The sequence below is a fragment of the Equus asinus genome, chromosome 5, assembly GCF_041296235.1.
Source record: "Equus asinus isolate D_3611 breed Donkey chromosome 5, EquAss-T2T_v2, whole genome shotgun sequence".
In the NCBI taxonomy this organism is placed as follows: domain Eukaryota; kingdom Metazoa; phylum Chordata; class Mammalia; order Perissodactyla; family Equidae; genus Equus; species Equus asinus.
In genome coordinates this window covers 110,613,794-110,638,595 of record NC_091794.1, presented here as the reverse complement: position 1 = coordinate 110,638,595, position 24,802 = coordinate 110,613,794, and the positions used below count along the sequence as shown (strand labels likewise).

The following is a 24,802-nucleotide window of genomic DNA, read 5'->3' as shown; positions in this document are numbered from 1 at the left end:
TATCCGAAGTTTCTAAAAATTGTAAGTGCTTAAGAGTAGAGTAAACAAGATACAAATGGTTTCACTTTACAGCACCCCTGCCTCCTGCCCACCCCCCGTGCCCGTTGCCCGCCCTCCATGGCAGGCTGAGCAAACTGCGTCCAGTGCTGGTAACACAGTGGAGACTGTGGGACTCGGACCATGATGAGTGTTGAGCTCAGGTCTCCCTTCTCTGGCCCTGTGCCCCATCCACCAGCCGGGCTGCTTCTCAAAGGTAAACAAAGGCAGGGAGTGGCAGAGAACCACAACTCACACACTGCAGGCTCGGGGCCTAGGGCTCAGCCTCCTTGCTTTGTTGCACGAAAACAGACTGTCAACAAGGAGATGCTTATCACTGGCTACCGTGGGGACCTGAGGGTCAATTCCTGTAAAGGCAGCCCCCTGGGAAATAGCTCCAAGCTTATCTTTGATGCATGATGGGACCAGCAAGGTCATCTTAGACATCACAGGCACAGGTCTGTGACAAATAGTTTTTCCAAGATGTATGGGAGATGGTTCTGTGCAAGTTAATTTCAAACAGGAAGAACCACAGGGTCAGAATTATGGGCCGCGGTGGGAGTGAGCAAGCAAGGACTCAGAAGTCACAGTGTCATAAGAACATCTTCAGCAGCATGTCATTGCATACGATTGTGTGCACATGTGTGAGGATGCAGGTGTGTGTATATGCACATGTGCATGAATACGCGTGTCTGTGTGACTTCTCGGAACACGGGATGGGCATTTGCTGTGATCTCAGTTATGCATTGCAGACAGAACGTGTAAGCTTCCCACTTCAGAATACATCCCTTCTTGACATGAAAACAGAACCCTCATGTAGGAGGCTGGTGAGCTTAGATCAGTCTCTCCGAGCTTGTCTGCAATTAAGAGACTGGGATGTGAAACAGGGAAGGATGCCATGGAGCGTGTGACTCCCACAATCAGTTCGGAGCGCTTGGCCTCTTGGGTAGGTCCTCTGATGAACTGGTGACGAAAGACTGCAACCGAGCCTTGATCCTCATGTTAAATTTCAACAGGAGAAACTTTGGGTGTCTATGGCCATGGTAGAGTTTTCCAAGCACTCGAGTCTGCCGGGAGCTTCTTGGTCTGCACTAGGTCACTTTCTGGGCTGTGAGAGGGAAACTGGCAAGATTTAACTGGGTTGCACGAAATGAAATCAGAAGAAAGACCAAATAATCCAAATGGAGCAGGGATGTGAACATCAACCACAAAGCCAGTCAAGGATGTTTTCATCCTGTCTAGGTCGTTAACCCCGTCACAGGATGCGAGAAAACTCATATTTTCCCTCTTGTGAGACAAGAAGAATGTGTTGATTTCAATGAGGAATTAATTTGGTCAAACGATGAGAACAGGGCGGGCCAGGGTAAGGTCAGAATTTTGTTATGCACATGGGCCCAATGTCAAAGCGAATTCAAGTTTTCAAGAGAAGCTTTGTAACTGTCTACTCAGCCTGGCCTGCAGCTTCCTTCCACACGGCGGGACACGACTGCCGCTGTCGCCGCTGGGAGCTCTTGTTTCGACTCGCTTCTAAATTATGAGAACACTAAACAGAATCACGACCACTGTATTCTGGGTTTTTTCCTCTAGCTTTTCATTATTCCCAAAATGGCTAAATGGATTAAGTTCTAAAAGCTTTTAAAAAGAGAAAGCAGAAGAAGAGTTTGTTTTCTGGCCAGGACCAACAGGAAATGATGTTGACCTCAAAGCCATTTTCGGAGCGAGTTATTATTGATCAAAAGGAAACTTATAATAGAAACTGTTTTTCCCCTGTTACTATGATGTTAGCTACTGGGAATGCAATTGTACTTGTGTATGGAGATGTATTTTTTATTTTAAAAAGTGCCCGTAATTCTCCTGCGCGCAATCTGGTTGGAATTGCACTGAATGCTCCTCTTTGACGATGAGCGAGGCAAAGCCCGAGGACAGTGTGGGGAGATGGCGCGACAAGGACCCGCGGCAGGATTCCTAAATCGCAATCACAGCAGTTGTCTGAATCCACCAAAAATACTTGCTTAACTCTTGCCCTTGGAGCTGTAATTAAAAGGAAAAATATAATCAGCACACTGTAATATGGGCAGAGCCGCATCTGCTCTGCGGTTTAACCAGTACATTCCCAGAAACGTCTCCTTAATTAAAGACGTAAATCCATCCAGTTGTCTGCATCTTCACGGCAACTTGCAAGACTGAGGATTTTCCTCTGCCAAGCGCCATATTCTTCACGGTGTGGAAATGATGACTCGGGGCATTCACAATGCAGCAGAGACAAAGAAGAGAGGAAACAAGAAAAAAGTGTGGATTTGGGTGAGTGTTAGACAACCAATAAACAAGAGGACTTTTTTTTCCCCTCTACACACCCTTATATCATTCTGAAGTTTCTTTGTCAAAGTGTGGATTCCTGGGACATGAACGCGGCCTAGGATGTGAGAGTTGCTTCCCCGTGAGCTGTGTGGGGGCCTCTGGAGCTTTTCCAGTCACTACACTGTGCTCCCTGACCGCAAGCATCCAGGAAGAGGATTAAAGCATTCGCTGGGAAACGCAACCTTCTCTCCTACTAGTGAGTTTAGAGGGAGGGACCAGAGGATGCTGGAGAATGTGGAGTGGCTTCAAAGTGACAGTTCCAAAAGGAGGAAGTTCTGGGCTTTTCTTGGAGGCAGCCGCCTGTCTCAGCCAGCTCGGGGCGTGCTGCCCAGCTTCCCGGAAGATCATCGTCGGGTGAGGGAGACCCTCCCTCTTGACCCCTCTCCCTTCTCCATTGCATAGCCCTCTCTTTCCTCGTCACTCTCTCTTTCTTGGAAGTTCCAGTTCCATTTAATATTTCAAATTGTGTTGGGGGAGACTCTCTTCTGACCCCTATTTAGGCCCTGAAACAGACTCCCCCTTATTTCAGAGACCCAGTGGACACCGGGCCAGGGCAAACGGGACTTTTCTTTTCCTTTGAGATGAAAGTGAACGGGCTGGACTGAGGGACAGTGAGAGGCAGGGGTGAGGGCAGGAGATCTGAGAGGGCCATTCATGCTAGTGTAGGGCAGCAGGGGTCTTCGGGGGTGTGTAGACAGAGGGGCCAGGCCTAATTTTCCTTCCCTGCTGGTGGAAGCTCCCATTAGCACGGTGGGACTGGGAGTATGCCCCACGTCCAGGGGCTGAGAAACACAGTCTAGAAAAGGTCTCGGTGAAACAGACCTCTACCTTCGCCCTCCTTTTCCCCACGCAAGAGAAAGGCAGCTGACGTGCCTCTTCCTTTGTGAAGCGCTGTACGTCTCTGTCCAGCCCCCCGCCGCAGCTCTCTTGGCAGAAAGGGTCATACCGCAGTGAATGTCTGAAAGCAGGATGTGAGTGCTGGGCTGGACACTCAGCAGAATGCCTCCAACTTCCTCCTTCTTCTCCGATTATTGTTCAGCCTCCTACCCCGTGACCACTCACAAGATGGATCCTCTTCCTCATTGTTTCTTGAGTCCGTATCAGAAGTTGCTTCTGAACCTCCTTCATAAGCAGGTGGCATGGAACCTCCTTCTCCTGGCTTCTCCTTTCCATGGGAAGGGACATTATTCACTGTAACACCTATCGCTTCCCTCTACCCCTCAGCAAGAATCATGGGTGAGTTTGGGAAACGAAGTGGCCCGGATGGCTTAGTTCTGTACTTGCCTTGCTCCTTTCATGTCCCCGCTCCTCTATGCCTGTGATGACCAGGGCTGGGTGGGTAAGTTTCATTTGAGGGATTGAGAGTGAGGGAGTCCGCTGTTGCTACACCCCTAAGCCTCATTCTCCAATATCTGCGTTGTCACTTGTAAAAGCTTCATTTGGTTTGCTGCTCTTGTGTCTTATCGCTCATTTACTGCAGGACTCAGGCGAGCTCTGGACCCAGCTGCGACCCACCCAGTCATCCCTGACTGTGCATCTGTGGGAAGAGGCAATGCCGGGGGCGGGGAGGACGCAGGGACAAAGAGCCTCGCTTGCTCAGGTTCCACTTTGTGCTTCAGCCCAAATTGCATCTGCTGCATTTTAAAACCGTTTTCATTTCAGCCGGATGAAGGGGACGGTGACCCCCAGCGGCGTTGCAGGCACAAGTGGATTCTGGCCCTGAGGAATCTGCCAGCGTGCTGGCCACATCTTTACGCCCTGATTGTGCCCAAAGGGAAGGAGCGTGCTGGAGAGGCGAGTCTTCGACTCAGGGAAAGAAAGAAAGGGAGGCTTGGTGGGGGCGACAGGAGAGGAGAGATGGGACTTCTGAGCAGTGTGCTAAAGCGTCGGGGTTCAGATGTAGTGAGTGGCCCAAGAAAAATGAATGAAGGTTTTTCTAATATCCGTTCTTTCTAGACGTCAATAATATTATATTGATATGTTATACTCTGTCCATAAAACAGCTGAACTGGTTTGTCCACTGGACTTTCTCATTCTGCTGTCGACTTTAAGTTAAGAACAAAGGGACGCACGGATGCACGTCCATAAATCCCCAGCAATCTTGCGGTTGAAGAACTAATTAGGCTGACACCCCCATCTTTTACACCGCATCCATTACCAATGGTCGTGCTCCAGGATGAGGAGTGGATGGAAGGGAGCACTGAGAGCCTTTGTCTGTACCCCCACACAGGACCATCAATCTTCTCAATAAAACGAGGCAGGAGATGTCATCCTTCCAGAAGGGACGGGATAAAAGATGTGCTGCTGAAACAACTGATTATTACGCATTTGCATATGAGAACTTGCAATTTGTACCCATCAAGCTCTCTTCTCCTGCGCTGGCTTTGGCACTTTGATTTTAAGTCAATTTTCAGGAAGCCCAAAACCACGGAGGGAGCTTTAGAATGATCCAGAAGGGCCTGGCACTGTGGGTATGTATGTGTTTCACTGGATTTTTAAATTATAAAGTTAAGATGCCCCCATTCCAAAAAGTGCAGAGAAATGCAGCAAACATTGGTTTTCCTCTTGTTAGTCACACAGGTTTCTCAGATTCAAATAGGAGACCCCTCCAAATGAGAAAAGAGGGAGATGGGCCAAGTGGATGGCTGTGGGAGAAAACCCCAGATCAGGGGTCCCCAAAGTGTGGCCGCTGGCCAGCAGCATCAAAAGACTTCTTGGACATGCAACTTCTTGGGCCCCACTCCAGACTTACAGAATCAGAAACTCCGAGGGTGAGGCTACAGTTTGTGCCTTAACAATTCTTCCAGATTTTTCTGATACATACTCAGGAGAGAGAACCACTGCTCCAGATCAGACTCTTGAGAAACAAGTAATGCCTTAATACTTTGTGAAAGGTGTTCCATTGAGACTGGCCCAGGAATACTGATATCACACCATAAAAATTTGCTTCTCTCCTGTTGGTACACACAGCCTGAAGAAAGGTGTGGTACAATAGCATATACTCGAAATGTTAAGAAGATATTGAAATTATATCGAATTTCCTACAAGTACTAGCATTCTGTGTGCGTGTGTGTGGTGGTGGTGGCGATTGGGTGGGGGAATGGCACATCAGAACTGGAGTCTTAACAGGCTTGGAAAGTCAATCCATTATTCATTCAATAGGCAACACATTTAATGAACGTTTGCTATGTGCTATTTTCCTCAATGTACATGACATACATTGTACCTGATGGGGAAACAGTGGCAAATAAATGGAGAGAATTTCTCTCCTTCTACAATTTACATTCTAGCAGATCCTGCAACCTCATAGGATCACTTTTAAACCATGGTAACGTGCAATGGGTGACAAGCAGAAGGCACGAGCAGAGACAAACAGCAAAGCTGCGTCAGGAAGCATCTGGAATGTGATTCATTACCGCGTTTTGTCAATGTCATCATCCTCAGGATTACACTTCCCTTTAATGTTCAATCAAGGATGATGACAATGAGAAATGGAGAGATACCCTAGGGAGCGTTACTGCTATAAAGCAACTGGTTCTTGCATGAAACATAATTGTTATTGTCTTGCTGGGCTTGCTTGGAAGATTTGAAGAGGCCTTAGAAAGGGAAGATGAAAGAACAAAACCCTGACCTGTGAACCACATGTGCAGCGAGACTCCCTGGCAGCGGGGAGTCTGGGTCAGCACCAAGGAGAAGTGGTAACTCGGAGACGTACAGGTTAAGCCAGGGAATGTGGAAGGGGCTGGAGTCACCTGAGAGGGTGGCCCCCCACGCTCACAGCAGAAGTGAATGAAAATCCTCTTTTGAGGAAAATATTCTCCGTTTAGGTGCCTACAGTTAAGGTAGACCTGCATGAGCTCATGATCAACAATCGCCGGAAGAAACCACCATGAACAAGAGTCAGCAGAAACAACATTCAGATCCCCTCTCCCAAGAAACTAAACACTAGGATTATTGCAATAGGAATACCAAACAATACTGTGAGGAACACTTACAGAAAAAGAAAATGCAACTGCAAAATGAGGAAGCAGCAACAGACAGACGGGAACCAAGAACTAGATAGAATTTTTTGAAACGAAAATTATAATATTAAAATGAAAAGTTTGGTATCTATGTTTGGACACAGCTAAGGAAAGAATTGATGAACAGGAAGATAGACCTCAAGCAATAACCCTTAATATACCATGGAGAATTAAGGAGAAGAAAAACAAGAAATATCAAAAGATATGGACAATTGAATGAAAAGTTTTAACACAAATCTATTTAGATTTAGAGTTGCAGAGGGGTAAGGACCAAAAACTTAGGAGAGAGAATGTTTTAAGAAACAATGGCCAAGAATTTTATAGCATTGATAAAAGACATGAATCCACAGATGTCGGAAGCACACTGTATCTCAAGTAGAATAAATGAAAAGAAATCCACTCTATAAAAATAAAGTGAATTTACTACCCTCTTTACGTGGATGCTTTACGTGGATGATCTCACTTAAACCTCATCACAACTTTACCTAACCTTGGGAAGTAATTAGGAATATACTGTTAGGAGAAGGAAAGTGACTCCAGAACAGTTGTGACAACCAGAAGGGACAGTAAAGAAAGAAATCGGTAAATCTAAAGGACATTATGTGTCTCCCAGAGCAAAGAACAGTGTCTGGTACAGAGTTGGTGCTTTGTTATTTTTAATAGGAAAAATATTTGCATAAAATAATAACATTTCTAGTTCATACAATTTTTAAGAAGACAAACCTAAAATTATGGTCAGAAACATCAAAGTCAGAGGAGGCATGATTTTAAGGCTTTTGCAGTGGTTCAAAGGAGGTTGTGATGTTGCCTTAGACCGTAAGTATCTATGGTGAATTTCCAAGGAAAATGACTAAAAGAGTAGAATTAATACATAAATTCTAAGTCAGAAGAGGCAAAAAAGGAATAAGGAACTATAAGCACAAAACCCATACTTATGATATGCTGGGTGCTATTCTAAAATTTTACATATAGTAACTCATTTGAGCCTCATAATGTTTCATTGACGTACGTTACTATTCCTATCTTTACTTTTACAGATGAGGGTACTGAAAGGTTGAGTTACTTTCCCCCATCACACAGCTAGAAAAAAGTAAACTCAAGGGGCCAGCCCTGTGGTGTAGTGGTTAAGTTTGCACACTCTGCTTTGGTGGCCTGGGGTTTGCCAGTTCAGGTCCCAAGTGCAGACCTATGCACTGCTTATCAAGCCATGCTGTGACAGGCATCCCACATATAAAGTGGAGGAAGATGGGCACAGATGTTAGCTCAGGGCCAATCTTCCTCAAAAAAATGAATAAATTAACTAATTAATAAATAAATAAACTCAAAGAAAGGAGGACAGTATCATAAAAGAGGACAAATTTCAAAAAGTAAGATGGCGGAAACAAGTGCTATATCTCTGTAATCACATTAAATGTAAATGGACTAAACTTGCCAATTTAAGACATAGATTGTGAGATCTAATTTTTAAAAAGATACTCAAACTCATGCTTATAAGAAACCCACCTAAAAAATGAGGACACACAATTTTGGATATAAGGGAAAAGACTATGCAACTAAGAACCAAAAGAATGCAAGGTAGCTATATTAATATCAGAGAAAAATAGCCTATAATACCGAAAGAAAAAAAAGCATTAACAGAAATAGAGTTTACTACATTATGACATATTGTCCAATTTCCCAGGAAGATATAATAATTCTAATATGTAGTCACCTAATAAAATTGCCTCAAAACATATAAAGCAATGCCTGATGGAATCATAGGGAGAAATAAATAAATTTGCCATCCTAAATGGAGATGTCTATATCTCCTTCAATTATGGATACAGCAAGCAAAATTTCTCAAGGCATAGAAAAATTGAGTAAATACTTGGCGAGTGTGATATATGGAGTGTGTATAGAAGCCCGTACTCAAAACTGACTGAATGCTTTTTTCTCATGCACAAATAGAACAGTTACAAACATTGGTCCTCTAGTAGAGGAAGCCCACAGGAGCACTTTTTCTGTCAAATGTACGTGAATGACACTCGAGGGCAAGTGTCATCTTCTGGGCAAAGAAGGCACATCTCCCAGGTAGCCGTCACCCTCACCCAACAGAGGGCCAGGCTGGGCTCAAGTTGCCCAGTGGTTTCTGGAAGTCTGGGGCCTGCAGATGGTGGAGGCAATAAGGATGATGGTGACAGTGTCTGCGATGTTCTTGGCTGCAGCTGACGTCCCTCGAGAGTCTCCAATGCATGCACCAGGCACTGAGCTTTACGTGGATGATCTCATTTAAACCTCATCACAACTTTGCCAAGAGGGTACCCTTATCATCTCCATTTTCACATGAGGAATTGGGTCTTAGAAACATAGTAATCACACCACTAGCAGCAAGACTGTTTCTTAGGGCTCCATAGCTGACCCCGTCCAGGGGGCTGAGGTCTTTCTTCCGTCTGAGGGGAGAGCAGGGCCAAGCGGTAGACCCTTGAGTTGTATGAGGCTGTCCCTTCTGTTCTTAGGATTTTGTGGGTTCATTTCACTATTCTAATGAATGAAGTGGAGCTGATGATGCTCTCCTCCCAAGACCTACCTGGAAATGCTAAGCAGCATGAACCATTCAGGCTGACTCCCAGCTAAGGAGGAAATCATGCAGCATAAGGCAAGGTTGACGTTGTTACCCATTTGGGGTTTTCCAAAATGGCAGGAGGCTTGGATGAGTAGTGAAAATGTGAGAATGTCAGCAAGAATCATCTTCCTTGAAGATAAAGGCAAAGATATTGGTCCCCCACCAGATGCCTGAGCCCAGCTGTGAGCCTGGTATCCAGGGGAAGCAAGAGGAGATGGGAGGTGAACCCTCATCGCCCAGGAACCCCTGACACACACTGTGGCCATTCACTGGCCATGCACAAAAGAGCCTCAAATTAGGATGCTGGATCCTGGTCTCCTAATGTGCTGGGGGTTGGAGATGAGATTCTGTTTTAATTATGGGACTGGATTTGAACTTGGGTCTGTAGAACCATGGAGCCCATTGTGTTTTCAAGCTCCCCACCAGCCGTCTCCCTCCCCTCTGCTGAGAGATGTAACGGTCCTCCCTAACTGACCCACAGGCCCCCCTAATTGACCCGCGGGCTCCTGGCAGAGCTTCCCTGAGCCTACTCCTGCTTTGGCGGTGGGGCTCCTCTTTGGGCCCCCAAAGCCCCGTCTGTACATCTCTAGCACAGTCCTTCCCACACTGGGAACTGCTGGCTTCCCCTCGTCCTCCACCAAGACTGCAGTAAGACTCCGTGTGGGTCAGGCATGTCCACATCACCTGCTCCTGGCCCAGTGACAGTCAGTAAGGCTCTTGTTGATCAATGAGGAGAAGTAACTTTCATTTTGCAGTAGGATTTGTAGGGGAGCAAACACATTTCAGATTAAAGAAAGCGTGTCATAACGTAGAAGAGCTTATCACAACCATTTACTGTCTCTGGCACAGACAAGATGACAGGAGGGACCACAAGGAGGTCACAGAGGGTGCATTTTACCATCAAAAGCCACATCAACCAAAGTCCATTATGACAACCCATAAGCGTGGGAGGGGAGGACTCGGTGCGTTAGTGATGGTCCCGAAAACAAGAAAATTGATCCATGACAAATTAATCCTGGCAGCCTTCATTGTCAATTTCCTTTCTGAATTATACAGAACCATTAAAATGTACCCAAATAGAAAAGAATAAGACAGGACAAAGAGAGATACATGGGCCATGTATTGATTTCTTACAAAAATAGTCGAAGAGTAGATTTAATTTAACTAAACGGTAGCAGTAATAGTGACATAGTAATCATACTACTGACAGCAATGCTGCCTCTAGGGCCCCATGGCTGACCCCGTCCAGGGGGCTGAGGTCTTTCTTCTGCCTGAGGGGAGGGCAGGGCCGAGGGGTAGACCCTTGAGTTGTATGAGGCTGTCCCTTCTGTTCTTAGGATTTTGTGGGTTCATTTCACTATTCTAGTGAATGAAGTGGAGCCGATGATGCTCTCCTCCCCAGACCTACCTGGAAATGCAGAGCATCGTGAACCATTCAGGCTGACTCCCAGCTAAGGAGGAAATCATGCAACTTAAGGCAAGGTTGAGGTTGTCACCCATTTGGGGTTTTCCAAAATGGCAGGAGGCTTGGATGAGTAGTGAAAATGTGAGAATGTCAGCAAGAATCATCTTCCTTGAAGAGAAAAGCAAACATATTGGTATCCCCCCAGATGCCTGAGCCCAGCTGTGAGCCTGGTATCCAGAGGAAGCAAGAGGAGATGGGAGAGCGGGAGGTGACCCTAACCCCTGGGAACCCCTGACACACATTGCGGCCATTCACTAGTCATGCACTAAAGAGCTGCAAATTAAGAGTTAGTGACTGAACTGGGACCAGGAGCCTGGTCTCCCAATGTGCTGGGGTCCAGGATGAGATTCTGTGTCCCCACCTGTACAACAAGGAGACTGGACACGAGCCACAGTTCTCAAACTAAGGTCTGTGAACTGGCTACATAGAATCTTCTGGGAGCTTTTAAAAATTACGGACTCCTTAATCTGCTAATTTGCAATCTGTTAGTCTCCTAGGGCTGTTGTAACAGAGTCCCACAAACTGGGGGCTTCAAACAACAGAAATGTATTCTGTCACAATTCTGAAGGCCAGAAATACAAAATCGAGGTGTTAGCAGTGCTGTGCTCCCTCCAGAGGCTCTAGGGAAGAAGCCATTCCTCACCTCTTCCGGCTTCTGGTGGCTGCGAGTACTCCTTTCCTTGTGGCTGCATCACTCCAACCTTGGCCTCTGTCTTCACACAACTTTCTCTTTTTACTCTGTATTTCTACCTGTGTGTCTCTTATAAGGACACCTGTCATTGAATTTGGGGCCCACCTGGATAATCCAGAATGATCTCATCTTAAGATCCCTAGTATCTGCCAAGACCCTTTTTCTGAATAAGGTCATATTTGCAGCTTCTGGGATTAGGATATGAACAGATCTTTTGGGGCCACCATCTGGCCCACTACAGTGTCGCCATCTCTCTAAGGATCTGGGTGCCTATGCTGCCCAGAAAGGGCATTGACATTCAACCTTCATCCCCCTCATCCATCGCTTGGAGGTGGCCACTTGCTGAGGATGCCTCTCAGCTCTTGCTAAGGGGTCTCAGTGATCCTGGTCCTCGGGCAACAACAGGCCAGGGCAGCAGGACAAGGGCAGTCATAGCATCTCTCTCTGGCCTTTTCCTTCCTGCATCAGAAGGTGTCACTGGGCCCGTTGCAAACCTGGGACCACCCTTCCTCCACTCCTGGGAGCAGAGAGAGAGGGAGCCTCGCCACGCAAGCTGCTCAAGGCCAGACGTGGTTCTGTTCCTGGTTCTGTCCAGTACTGAGGGCAGGGCTGGCAGAGAGCCGTCCCCCAGTAAACCACTGTCAAGTCTCCGGATATCCACATGGCTGCTCCCTCACTTCCTCTGGGACTGCTCAGGTGGTGCCTTGCAGGGACTTCACCGACTGGGGCCTTCCAAGGAGCGTCCCACCCTGCTCTCTTCCCTAGTCTGCTCTTCCTCTCGCTCACCATCGCACACATATGCCCTAACTGCCCAACTGTCCTTTGAGCGTTCCCACTGTCTGGAATGGGGCCTGGCACCCAGGAGGGGCTTAATGGATGTATGGATGGATGGATGGATTGACGGATGGACGGATGGATGGCTGGATGGATGGATTTTTGAGTTGTTCAGCAGGCAGCCTAATCTAGTTCTAGGTCATAGGGCTCGGCGTGTGGAGGACAATGAGGCTGCGACCTGGCCGTGGAGCAGGACTGGGCCCTTGCAGGCAGTGAGGGCGGAGCAGTGGGTTCCACGCGTGATGATCCCAGTGTGGAGGGAGGAGGGTTGAGGATGTCTGCCTGCATCCTGACTGCATTAGTCTCCTATCGCTGCCATGACAAATTACCAAAATCAGCGGTTTAAACAGTGTGGGTTTATTGTCTCATAGTTCTGGGGTCACCGTCTGACACGGGTCTCACTGAGCTAAAACCAAGGAGGCAACAGGGCCGAGTTCCTTTCTGGAGGCTCCAGGGGAGAATCCAGCTCTTTGCACTGTAGCACTGAGGTCCCTGTTTTCTTGCTGGGTGTCTGCTGGGGGCTGTTCCCAGCTTCTAGAAGCCTCTCACATTCCCTGACTCTTGGCCTCTGCTGTGGACTGAATCATGGCCCCCAGATTCCTATGCTGAAACCCTAACTCCCAGTGTGGCTACATTTGGAGTCCGCGCTTCTAAGGAAGTAATTGAGGTTAAACGAGGTCATAAGGGTGGGGCCCTGATCCCATAGGACTGTGGCCTCCTAAGAAGAGACACCAGAGGGTCTCTCTCTCTCTCCATCACGGCAGGACATATGGAGAAGGCGGAGTCTGCCAGCCAGGAAGCGGGCTCTCACCAGGAGCCGCAGGCACCTTGACCTGAGACTTCCAGCCTCCAGAACTTTGAGAAATAAACATCTCTTGTTTGTAAGTCACCCAGTCTGTGGTGTTTCATGAGGGCAGCCAGAGCCGACTGAGACGCCCCCAGCTCCATCTCTGAATCCAGCAATGGCAGGTTGAGGCCTTCTCACACTTCCATCCTCTCTGGCGCCCCCCCTGCCTTCCTCGTCTATGTTCAGGGCTGTGGGATTACACTGCGCCCACCTGGATAAACCAGGATCACGTCCGTGTTCTACGGTCTGGAAACTTAATTCCACCTGCAGAATCCCTGCTGCCACATAACAGGACAGGCACAGGTTTGGGGATTCTGGCCTAGGCATCCTCTGGGGCTGTTATCTGCTGCCTGCCTGGGGAGGGATGCCTCGGGCCCTCTGCAGGGCGGGGTGTCGCTAGCCTGAAGTCCAAGGCAAGGACCCTAGTGAGCAGACTCTGCTGTGGTCCACGTGGAGGAACAGTGAGAGAGAGAGACAGAGGGACAGAGGGAGGGAGAGAGAGATGGGGAGGGGGCAGTGAACGCTCACCTGGGCCACCAGTGCATGGAGCAGAAGGGCACAGGGCGAGGCCACCTGCAGAGTCCCAGCAGTGGGAAGCTCCAGGGCCTTGCCCCCCAGGGCGGGAGGCGGAGGGCGGCTGATTGTAACTGGCCCCAGGCCCCTCATCTGCTGGAGGCTCAGGGCATGTTGATTTTCTTCAGAAACATAAAGAAATGGGGCATTTCTTCCACTGTAGAGAGAACAATTTATGCCAGAAGCAGTGAAACTCAGGTCAAGGCAAATGCAGCTGAGCCCTCTGATCACCCCAATACCCCCAGACCAGTGCGGGGGTGGGATGGGAGCAGAAGGCCGGGTCCAGGCCGCCCAGTCCCTCATTCTCAGCACTTGGGGTCTAGGTCACTTTCTCCTGTGCTGAGAGCCCTTGCCCCAAACTCCCAGCCCTTGCCTTCCGAGGTTGTGCTCCAAATGCCCCCACTGCCCCACGCAGCCACAACCCCTTCCCTCCCAGGGCTCAGGAGGCCCCTCTGTGCCCGTGGTGGGCACCATCGTCTTGAGACTGCTGGACAGACTGTAGTTGTTTCTGAGGGCAGTCTCCATGGGCAGGTGCTCCAGGCTCGGGGGCTGGAGTGCAGTGTAATAATTAGCAATAATAGCCCCCCTCCCCTGCTAATTTCTGGGAGAGAGCAGCTGCCCCCACTGAAACCAGCGCTGTGAATGTAGCTAGGAAGCTTCATCTCCAGCCTGAACCCACAGGAGTGTTTGAGGGGAAAGATGAGTGAGAAGGTGGCAGGAGAGCCAGAGATGTCCTGGTTCCTCATCCTTACAGAGGACTCTGCGTGACCTCTCCCACCTCCAGGCCCTCCTGCTGCATCATCGCGATGTTTTCCTAAAACTGCTTCCACCACAGCTCTCAGGGCCAGAATCTAAGGAGCTTCTCCCTGACAGGGTCCAACCCTGCCTCCCCTCTGCTACCTCCATGAGCTCTGCTCAGCTCACCTGCGCCCACCTGAGCTCACCTGCCAAGCCAGCTCCTCTTCATCCTTGGCCCTACCTCTGCCGTTTGCAACCCTTTCCCGCTAAGTATGCTCTTCCCTTCACTGGGACCCTTCCACCTCCTGTCCTTCAGCAGGTGCCGTCACCTGCCCGCTGCCTTGATGCCCAGCCTGTGCTGCACCTCCAGATCCTGTGGCCAGATGAGGGGCCTCTCATTCTCTTCCACCCCTTGCCGTTACATTTTGACCCTGTTTTATTTTGATCCCCTGTCCACTGGCAACGCCTCCTCTTTGGGACTCCAAGGCCAGGTGCACGGCTGTCTGTCCCCCACAGTGACCAGGGTGCATGGAGTGGAGGGAACAGAAATGCACTGGATCCCTGCCATGTCCCAGACACCACCCTGGATGTCACTGCTTCGGGCACGTGGAATGGTGAAGGGCGTCTGCTCAGGGATGTTGGTAATACAAAGGCGTTGAGCATTTCAGAGGGACTAAGTTCTTCTAAAAGCAAGACATTTCACTAGGAAGTGTAAAGGAAAAACCCGGAGAGCCGGGACAATGGGCGTGAGGCAGGATAAGTGGCCAGGACAGAATCATGTTTCTCATTCCCTGAGGTCCTCATAGACAGAGCCCAGGTCAGAAGGGAGGACAGGGCTCAGGGCCTGCCTCTGTCCGCAGCACATGATGCCGTTGGCCACAGGGAGAGGCTCCGTGTACGCCGGCGGCTCCTGACACATGCTTGCCCGGCGTCTCTGCCGTCCTCTCCAGCACTGAGAGCCAGGGTGGAGTCACGCACGTGCTGCAGCTTAATTCTTCCAGAGGCTGCATACTGACCCTGAGGAGAAGTTTCAAGGTTATTTGGGGTTATTTGAGCTTGGCTATCCTATCGTTTCTCTGACTCAAGGGAAGACAAAGCTTGAACCCAGTGATGCTCCATAAATGCCTTGTAGGTCCCCCCCGGTTCCAGAATTCCAGCAAGACGTACCTGGGACCCATCACAGCAGAAGGAGCCTGGGGCAATCACCTGCTGGCTTCCACATGTGTGTGAGAGCATCCCACTTGGAGATCCACTTGTCCATCCGTCCATCTGATCAAGAAAATGTTTGTTAACAGGGTAAGGTTCCGGTGACTGTGCTGGGGTCCTCACTGCAGGATGGACACGGTGGACCCTGGTGCCCATCCCAACCCCAGGATCTGCCCAGTGGAGCACGGGCTAAACAAGCCCCTGCAGGGGGCGGGAGACTTGCGGTCTTGGGCACTGCTCAGACACTGCTCAGTTGGGAGGAGTTAGGGAGGATGTCTCCACACTGAGTCTCATAGGAAACTGAGATCCTCAGCTACTGATCTGACTCAGCGTTTGGTCCCCAAGACCACCAGAGGCAGCCAATTAAAGCAAACCTACTGTGGAAAGCAATTAGAAGGATATGCCCTGGGGGGCTCACAGCCTGTGCTCCCAGGAACAGCCTGTCATGGGGCCCACATGACATGCCAACCTTCCCAGAAACCCCAGAGTGAAAATGAGCTTTCATCACTTCTCCCCTTAAAATTAATCGCCACCCAGCAGCAGGATGGACCCTGTTGAAGCCGTGTGGCTCTCAGTCACAGAGGCCAAATTAATGAGTAATGACAGCAACAAACGCTGCGGTTAACGCCAGTGCATCAAGCACAGAGGGGCTCCCTTCTGCTCCCCGGTCTGACTCCCGAGTCCTCAGGACTGCCAAACGCAGGCCAGCGGGGCCACTGGAAGAGGGGCACAGGTTCCCCATGGGCTCACACTCCATGGTCCTCAACTGCACCCCTGAGAGCAGATTGGAGCCACTGAGCTTGTCCTGGTCCTCCCTGGAGGATTCGGAGAAGTCACGTCCCTCCTGAGAAGACCAGGAGGGCCCTTGGAGAGATCCTGTGCCCCTTACGTGGCCAAGGACACACGAGAAAATGGAATGTGGGAGCAGCACCCTTCTCTGAGGCCCAGAGAGCCCCAGGCTATATGGAAAAGAAGCCACAGGCTGGAGCCGTGGACCTGCTTCATTTCCCAGGCTGCTTGTTGTACCTCTGGGGAAACTGAGGCCTGAAGCTCCACGGAGGCTTTGCAGGGAGTGGGGGTGCCAGCTGGGCAACTAAAACCATCAATGCCCACCCCTGACTGCTTGATTCAGAACCCTCCACAGCTATCAAATAAACATGGAAAGAAAAGGCGATTTTCTTCTGGCTCTCCTTCTATATTAAAGTAATCAGGTGGTGTTGTGTTCAAGCAGTTGTTTACCCAAAGGAATGACCAGGGATCAATATTAATACCTGGGCACTTACACGCTAATCTTTCTGAAATGTCAGATGAAAATAAGGCAGTGAGAAACCCTACTCCAGATATTTGCCGGTAATGGGGGTGAATCTCAATCTCGCACACCCCTCCTGCACGCACGCGCTTCTGAAGGTGACAGGAGGCACCTGCATGGACACCAGTGACCCCGGGGGATTCGGAGCCTTGAGAGTCGATTCTTGGTCCTTCTCGCTTGGAAAGATGAATGTGTGCACCTGCAGTCGTGGAACTGGAGGGCGGGGGCCGGTTGACAGCTGGAGAGTGGTCAGGCTCTCCTGCGCTCTCACGTGACGTTAGTCGGACCCCTGAGCCAACCTGCATGGATGTGAATGCTTTTTAAGGAGTATTCTCCAAAACCTACTATTTCGTTATTAATTGATGGAAAGCTCAGACCTAAGAGAAGGCCGCCGGGGACCCCAGCCTGTGCTTGCATGTTATTTGAGTTATCCTCAGAGGCTGCTCCCTCGATCCCTGTCTCCGGAGGGGCCCCTCGGTCTCCCCTTACTTCCTTGGCCCTGGATTCATTCACCAACCCCACGGCTTCCAAGAGCCACAGAGAGAAACCTTTGAGGGGGCGTTACTCCCCGTCCAGGAACGGGTCTTCCCAGAGTCTGGGGATCCAGGATGGAATTGGTGAACTGCCCCCGCCAGCAGCCCTTCTCACCCCGGCAGAGCCTGGTGCACCAGCCTGTGGCCCCAGAGGTTCTGAGATCTTTGACTCCGTGGTGGCACAGTTTCCTCATCTGAGAAGCAGGACGATGCAGAGTGCATCTCTGGGTGGATGTCCGGGTTAGGGGTGGAGCGGGTGAACTGCCCGATCACGATGCCTGGAATACATTACACCCTCGGGAAACGACAGGGGCCATTTTGGTTGCCAAGAACAATAAAAAATATTAATTACTACTGGTTATTATTGATTCTTTTCTTCTTTTTATTGCCACCCGCACAACTTGGCTGATGCCCTTGCAGACTTGATGGGTCAACACGGAGGGCATCTGCTCTTTGTTGTCTGTCATCTGATCTCCTTCAATTGTGCCCCAAACGCCCAGCCCATCAGCTGTGATGACAGGGGGCAGAGCGAGGACCTAGCCCTGCCGTTGCTTGCTGTGGGGTCTCAAGAGGGGGCCTCTGTTCTCTAATCTTCTCGGGGGAAGTCACCTTCCGCTTGCACATCTGAAGTCCTGTGATCCAGATTCCTGAGCCTTGTGCAAGAGGAGAGGACAAGACAGGAGGAGGATGCTAATTGCCACCTGGCTGACTTGAAGATGCCGCGCTGCCCCGGGGCTTCCTTCTCACCTCTGTTACTAACACAGTAATTCCGGTTCCCTCAAGCCGACCAAAAACGAACAAACAAAAAAATGTACCCTTTTGAGAAAATGATAGAATTGGAGCTGGTTAGCAGCGAAGCACGAAGCAATGCTTGTCAAACTGCTTTTCAACCAGCAAAGCTCTTTCTTCAAGGAAATCTTGCATGAAGATAGCAGACGATGTCGGCGTTGTTAGTCTCAGTGTATTTTGTAAGTCTAAAGTGATTATAGTTGGTTATCTTAAAGCAAAATCAATAAGAAATGAGAATGAGGAACACGAAAATCGAAACTGAGACTCGTGGATAAAAAAAAACCATGCTTCCATTAATCTTAGTTTCCAATATTTTGGGGGCAAAAACTGAAAAGTTTCAGTTGTAGATAAATTGTTGCAAATGACACTTTTTAACCTCTTGTCCTCAAGATTCTCTTCGTTGAGGCTGATTCAGAACCTTGAAAGTGGAAGGGCAGGGAACACGGGGTTTAAAGTTGAAATACTAAACATGACAGATAGCAACTCACAGGCCTTCTCATAAATTTAAAAAATGAGGCAAGAGGCACCCCAAATTTACATCAAGCTCTAAGGCAGTCTACAAGGGTTGTGTCACTGCCCCGTGACCGCTGTGCTCACCACAGGCCACACACCCTGCACCCCCAGCACCCCAGGGGCTCAGGCAGCCGCCCAGGGCAGCATGCAGACGAATCTTCTTTGGCACAATTGTGCATGGCTGAGTGTGACCGTGCTGGTTGCACAGCTCCAGCCTTCCTAGTCCACGTCGCTGGATGTACAATTCAGACCCGTGTGTAGGCAGACAGGAGACAGAAGTAATGAAGACACAGCCTGCCCCCATGCAGCGAGTCCTGGTCCTGCCATGTCTCATCCCACTGCCTCCCAGCAAGGCTGGCACTTTGGCACCTCACTTGACAGATAAGCAAACCTAGACAGGGGCCGGCCTGGTGGCACAGAGGTTAAGTTCACAAGTTCCGCTTCAGTGGCCCAGGGTTCGCCAGTTCGGATCCCAGGTGCGGACATGGCACCGCTTGGCACGCCATGCTTTGGAAGGCATCCCACATATAAAGTAGAGGAAGATGGGCACAGATGTGAGCTCAGGGCCAGGCTTCCTCAGCAAAAAGAGGAGGATTGGTGGCAGATGTTAGCTCAGGGCTAATCTTCCTCAAAAAAAAGAAAACCTAGCTGGAGAACCGTTAGTTATCTCACTGAAGTCCTCAGAGCTAGGATGTGGAGCTGGGGACGGAGCCCAAGCTTGTCTGACTCTCAAGTCCACCTTTCCAAGCGAATGACTATACCATCTTGGGGCACTAAGAAGGCTTCCAGGGGCTCTGGAGCTGGCCCTCATGACTTGTTCCACCTCCACCCTGCCCTGGCCCCTTGCCCCTCTGCTCCGGCCTCCCCTGCTGCCCCTCCAGGCACTCCCATGGCCCCAAAAGTCTTTGGCCCCCAGCATCTGCCTGGCTCACACAGTTGGCCCCTCCAGGCTGGGCTCACATACGCCTTTTCAGTGAGGCTGACCCTGACCACCTCTTTACGCTTTCCCTTCCTGCTTACACGCTGCCAACCCCGCACCTTGCTGGTTCTGTTCTCCGCGGCCCTGACCGCTGCCACCTCACCATACTGTATTTACTTCTTTGTTATGTGTATTGGCAATCCTCTATCTTCCCCACAATTGAGTTAGTTGTGTTTGTTTGTGACATAGAATAGGGGATTGTGATGGTTCGGTCTATGTGTCACTTGGCTGGGCCACGGTGCCCAGATATGCGGTGGACCATTATTCTAAATGTTTCTGTGAGGGTGTTTCTGGATGAGACTATCGTTTTAATCAGTGGCCTCTGAGTGAGGCAGATGGCCCTCCCCAATGTGGTGGGCCTCGTCCAATCAGTCGAAGGCCTAACTAGAACAAAAGGCTGCCCGAGTAAGAGGCAATTCTGCAGGAGATGCTTTCAGACTTAAACCTCAACATCATCTCTTTCCTGGATCTCCAGCCCGACAGCTCACCCTGTAGATTTGGGACTTGCCAGCCTCCATAATCATGGAGCCAATTCCTTACAACAAAGCTCTCTGCATGTGTACGTATTCTATTGGTTCTGTTTCTCTAGAGAACCCTGGCTAACTCAGGGCTCATAATTGCTTGTTGAATGAAAAAATGAATGAGTGAAGAAATGAATGAATGGCCTTGAGGAGGAAGCAGAGCTGCGTCTTGAGCCGTCCCGTTGGGAGTGAGCTGCCTTCTTTGTGGGCTTCTCAGTTCTCTCCCTGAGCCCCCCCATCAGTTTCCAGGCTCATCACCCAGAGGACCCACGTTCCTTCGTTTCTCTAGTAAAGGATTGAAACCTCAGGATGTCAGGTCTCATATGGCCGGACTCCCCTCCTTCAATGGTAGGGAAAGGTGGGGTGCAGAGCTCAGAGTCAGGGGCACCCAGTCGCCACCTGTGACCAGAGACTCAGCCTATCAGAGCCTGTGTTGTCTCGAGCCCACAGTGGGGAGAAGAGCCGCTCCAAGCCCTGAGTTGTCGTGAGTAATTAGCAAAGCTCATGCGGACAGAGAGACCGTGGCGCGCCTGTTACGGGGGCTCCACAACGCTGGGAGTCTGTCTTAGTCTGTCCCGGCTGCTGTAACAGAAACACCGGAGCTCAAGCGGCTTACAGCCAACACACATTTCTTTCTCACAGCTCCAGAGGCTGGGAGGCCAGGATCAAGGGGCCGGCAGATCAGGCGTCTGGTGGGAGCTTCCTGGTTCATCACCGACCGTCTTCTCGCTGTCTCCTCACACGGTGGAAGGGGTGAGGGGATCCCTCGGGCCTCATACATGAGGGCGCTAATCCCTAATCACTTTCCTAGGCCCCACTTCCCAACACCACCACCGCAGGGGGAGGAGTTCAACATGTGAAGTCTGGGGGCACACGAACATTCAAGCTGTATCAATATTGTTTCTAAGATGGAACATGTTGAGTGTGCAAGCAGTGTCTCCTCGTGCACAAACCTTCACGAAGACCGTTTGAGAAAACCTTCCAGTTAAGGGCTGTACATTTGATCGTTCATTTGTTCATTCATTTATTCATTCAATTGAGTGCCTACTCCAGCATCAGCCTGGCTCAGAGCTGAGGAGAAATCTGCCAAGGGCGTGAGTTACTGTCTCTCGTCTTCAGGGAGACTGTGTGTGGGGAGGGAGGGCATCAAGAGAGCGGGATGGTACCACAGTGCCCTGGGAGGGCAGCAAGAGAGCGGGATGGTACCACAGTGCCCTGGGAGGGCAGCAAGAGAGCCGGATGGTACCACAGTGCCCTGGGAGGGCATCGAGAGAGCGGGATGGTACCACAGTGCCCTGGGAGGGCATCGAGAGAGCGGGATGGTACCACAGTGCCCTGGGAGGGCATCGAGAGAGCGGGATGGTACCACAGTGCCCTGGGAGGGCCTCAGGGTGACAGGAGGGGTAAGCAGAGGGACCCTCGCCCAAGACCACTGCTCCCAGCAGACCAGCCAGCACGAGCCAAGTGTTCACCAATAGAAGGCCACCAGCTTCTGCCCGCTGACTCATTTCCTGGTGCTGAATTATAGGTCTCAATGAATTTTCCAGTGCCCCCCACTAAAATCTGTGCAAAAGAAACCCACATGATCCCCACTCAAATTCAGAAACCCGGCACTGTGCTGCCCCTTCAGCCATCTGCCATCCTCCTGTCTTCACAAGTCTTTCCTGGGCACCATCCACATGCCCGTCATGGATGCTTGCTCCCATGGTGTCTGGCCTAAGTTAAGTTCTGAGGACCTGGGCTGGTCACACTCATCCTTCTTAACTCAAAACTTCTGCGTGGCAAAGGGAGCCAGGTGCGCAGAATCGACACAAGATGAAACGTTTGACAACATACTTCGCCCACAGCTAACATCATAGAAACGTCCTGGTTATCTTATTTCCTCTGAGGAGGGAGGAACGCACTCAAATCTTCACTGGTGTCTCGAGGATTACCGCCATGCAGGCGCCTCTAGGTACCACCTCCTGGAACCATCACCATGAAATCCAGTAAAACTCAGGGCTCTGATGAGGGTCTCAGGGGGCCTGACCCCCCTAAGTCTGCCATCTTGATGTGGTCGACACTGACCAAGAGTGGCTGTGCTTTATTATTTTCTGTTTGATTGATTAAAATTGGTGCAGTTGCCTTTAAACTGTTTCCTATTTTGGGTCTGTGTTTATCCTTCCAGACGGCCTGGCTAATGACTCCTGTTTCACCTCCCTCTTTCCTTTCGGAAAAATGAACCCCATAAAAATCACTAGACTGGTGACTGAGCAAACTCTTTGGCATCATAAAACTTTGATTTAGAGGTTTAGCAAATGTGACAGAGCATTTTCGCGTGCCCTTCTGAAGCGTGCAAACTATTTTTGTCATGGGGGCATTTACATAATGTTGCCAGGAATGGGCTCCCTGCCTCCTTTTGAAATGGGAAGAAGTGATGAGTCAAGCCAGGATGAAACAGGTTCTGAGTCAGAAGACACAGGTTGGCCAAGTCAAGCAATTCAAGGTAATGTTCAGGCACAAAGTATTGGAATGAGGTTGTGGGACGGCCCTGGAAAGGTGAAATATTGACCCCCCAGAAGAGAAATATTGGGTGAGTCAGTCACAAGGTAGTTGCTGATACCCCGAGGTTGTAAGTCGAGTGGGGCATGCCCAATGGGGACCTGTGACCGTCTGCAGGAGAGAGGAGGGCTATGGCAACCAGGTCCTTCCTTCTCCCTCCAGGCACCTAGGAGGAGTCACGCGCCATGGGACACGTTCTGGGAAATGGCTACTTAAAAATTTATCCCCAAACTGTGAAGTGCATACAGAAATGGAAATTCAGACAATTGGTGTAGAAAAAACCCAGAACATCTACAATAGAAGAATGAGAATTGTCTCAGGAAAAGCAGAGCTGACCGCCCCCCTCACCAGGAGATGAGATCCAGGATTAGGGGCAAAGAAAATACCATCTTGTGGGTTCCATAGGACCAGGCCTGGAGCTGGGCCGGACCATTCCCACATCACGCTCGGATCCTTAAAATAGCTTATGAGGAAACACGAATGCTAGTTAACATTTACTGTGGGCTTCCTACGTACCCGGGCCTATCCACTGACTTGCAAGACTTAATCCTAACATCAGCCCATTTTGCAGATCAGGAACTGAGGTAAAGCCAGATCTTTGCTACTTCTTGAGGCCTAAGGCCATCCAGGATGCAGGGCCAGCATTCAGACCCAGAGACTCTGCTCTTCATGATGGACTGGCTGCCTCTGATTTACAAGCAACTGTTCTGCTTGGTAGGTAAGATCTCCATTCTGCAGAAATGGAAACTGAGGCTCGGAAGGGTCCAGTGATGATCTTCAGTCCCACAGTGACAGCGAGAGACCATGGGCTCACACTCTAATCGGCTGACTCCACAGTTCATGCTCTTTCTGGGACACGCTCATGCCTCCCTGGGCAGCTGGTGAGCACTGTCTGATGCTCTCCTGGTGGAGGGCTGCCTGGGTTTCTTGTTCGATAGGAGGGCATCCTATCGGAGTGGAGGCCACCCTAACCACAACTGTCTTCCTGCCATCTTCACTGTAGGGCCTGGGCCTCGAGTCCTGGTGCTGTGAACCTGCGGGACTGGGTTGTCCTTACTAGCATTTGGGCTTCTTGTTACTACTTCCGTTAAATTCAAATTGCATGATCTACTTTGTGCTGTCTCGCCATTAACTCACTGGTTAAATTAGCTGCTATTTCTCTCTCCTGCATTACAGGCTGGGAGTAATTTGTGCACGAATCAAATGTTCCGTGGGCTCTGAAGGAAATCTTAATATACATTCATTACAGCTGAGGCATAATCACCCTGAACCTCAGGGACGGCTGGTCCCAGGCAAAGCACCGGGCCCCTGGCGCAGTACCCCATCCTCTACTGACAAGAGCAGTGCTGCCGAGCACGAATGCCAATCAAAATTCACGGACAGGGGTGCACGAGGGGGAGATAAGTTTGAAAAATCTGTAGAATGGTTTCAAACCAACGCAAGATTATCACATGTCACATCCTCTCCATGACCTTCAGAGATCCCACCCCAGGTCCCCCGCGTCGCCTCCAGCCTGTCAGTATGGCCATCAGTGTCACCTCAGAGAGAAGGCATGCAGATGAAGATAAATGCACACGACCTCAGAGCAACAGTCAGTGAGATGCTCTACAGTCCTCCTCCCATCTGGGGCCTCATTGCAGCCCCAGGACACACATGGCCCTGGTACCATGTCATACTTCGGCATTGCATCCAATTTGTCCTCCTCCAGAAAGGTCACCCTCCGACCTGTCCTCACCACTGATGTAGGCACGTCCACCCCAGATCCCCGCGCCGGGAGATGGTGTGGTGCTTAGAGGTCTGACTCCAGACCCACGGCCTCTCATGTGGGACCCTGCCCTAGCAAGGTGCACAGTCTTCATCCACCGGGCCTGCCTTTCCCCATCCTCTGTGGTCCCACTGAGATCCAGCACCTTCCAAGTTACGCTAAGCTTTCAAGATAAAGTAAGGCAGAGATGGAGGAATAAGTGGCAATGGGCACATGTGTCAACACTTCCTGGCCACTTATCTGCATTCTAACAGTACAGTTCTAGACTTTCAATCAAAGTGCCTGCAGTGGACCAAATGTTTGTCCCCCCAAATTCGTATGGTGAAATATAATCCCCGATGTGATAGCATGTAGGTGGGGTCTTTGGGAGGTGATTACATTTAAATGAGGTCAGGAGGGTGGGGCCTCCGTGATGGGATTGGTGTCCTTATAAGAAGATGATGAGGCTAGAGCAGGCAGATGTCTATGAACCAGGAAGCG

At 50.1% G+C, this 24,802-nt stretch overlaps 1 long non-coding RNA gene across 1 annotated transcript; it reads left to right on the top strand.

The window, feature by feature from the left end:
• The first annotated feature begins 3,495 nt into the window (after positions 1-3,495).
• LOC139045464 (uncharacterized) lies at positions 3,496-5,443 on the top strand. The gene is made up of 4 exons (XR_011503794.1): positions 3,496-3,630; positions 4,057-4,188; positions 4,625-4,865; positions 4,967-5,443. It is a non-coding gene; the product is annotated as an uncharacterized lncRNA (long non-coding RNA).
• Positions 5,444-24,802: the final 19,359 nt, after the last annotated feature.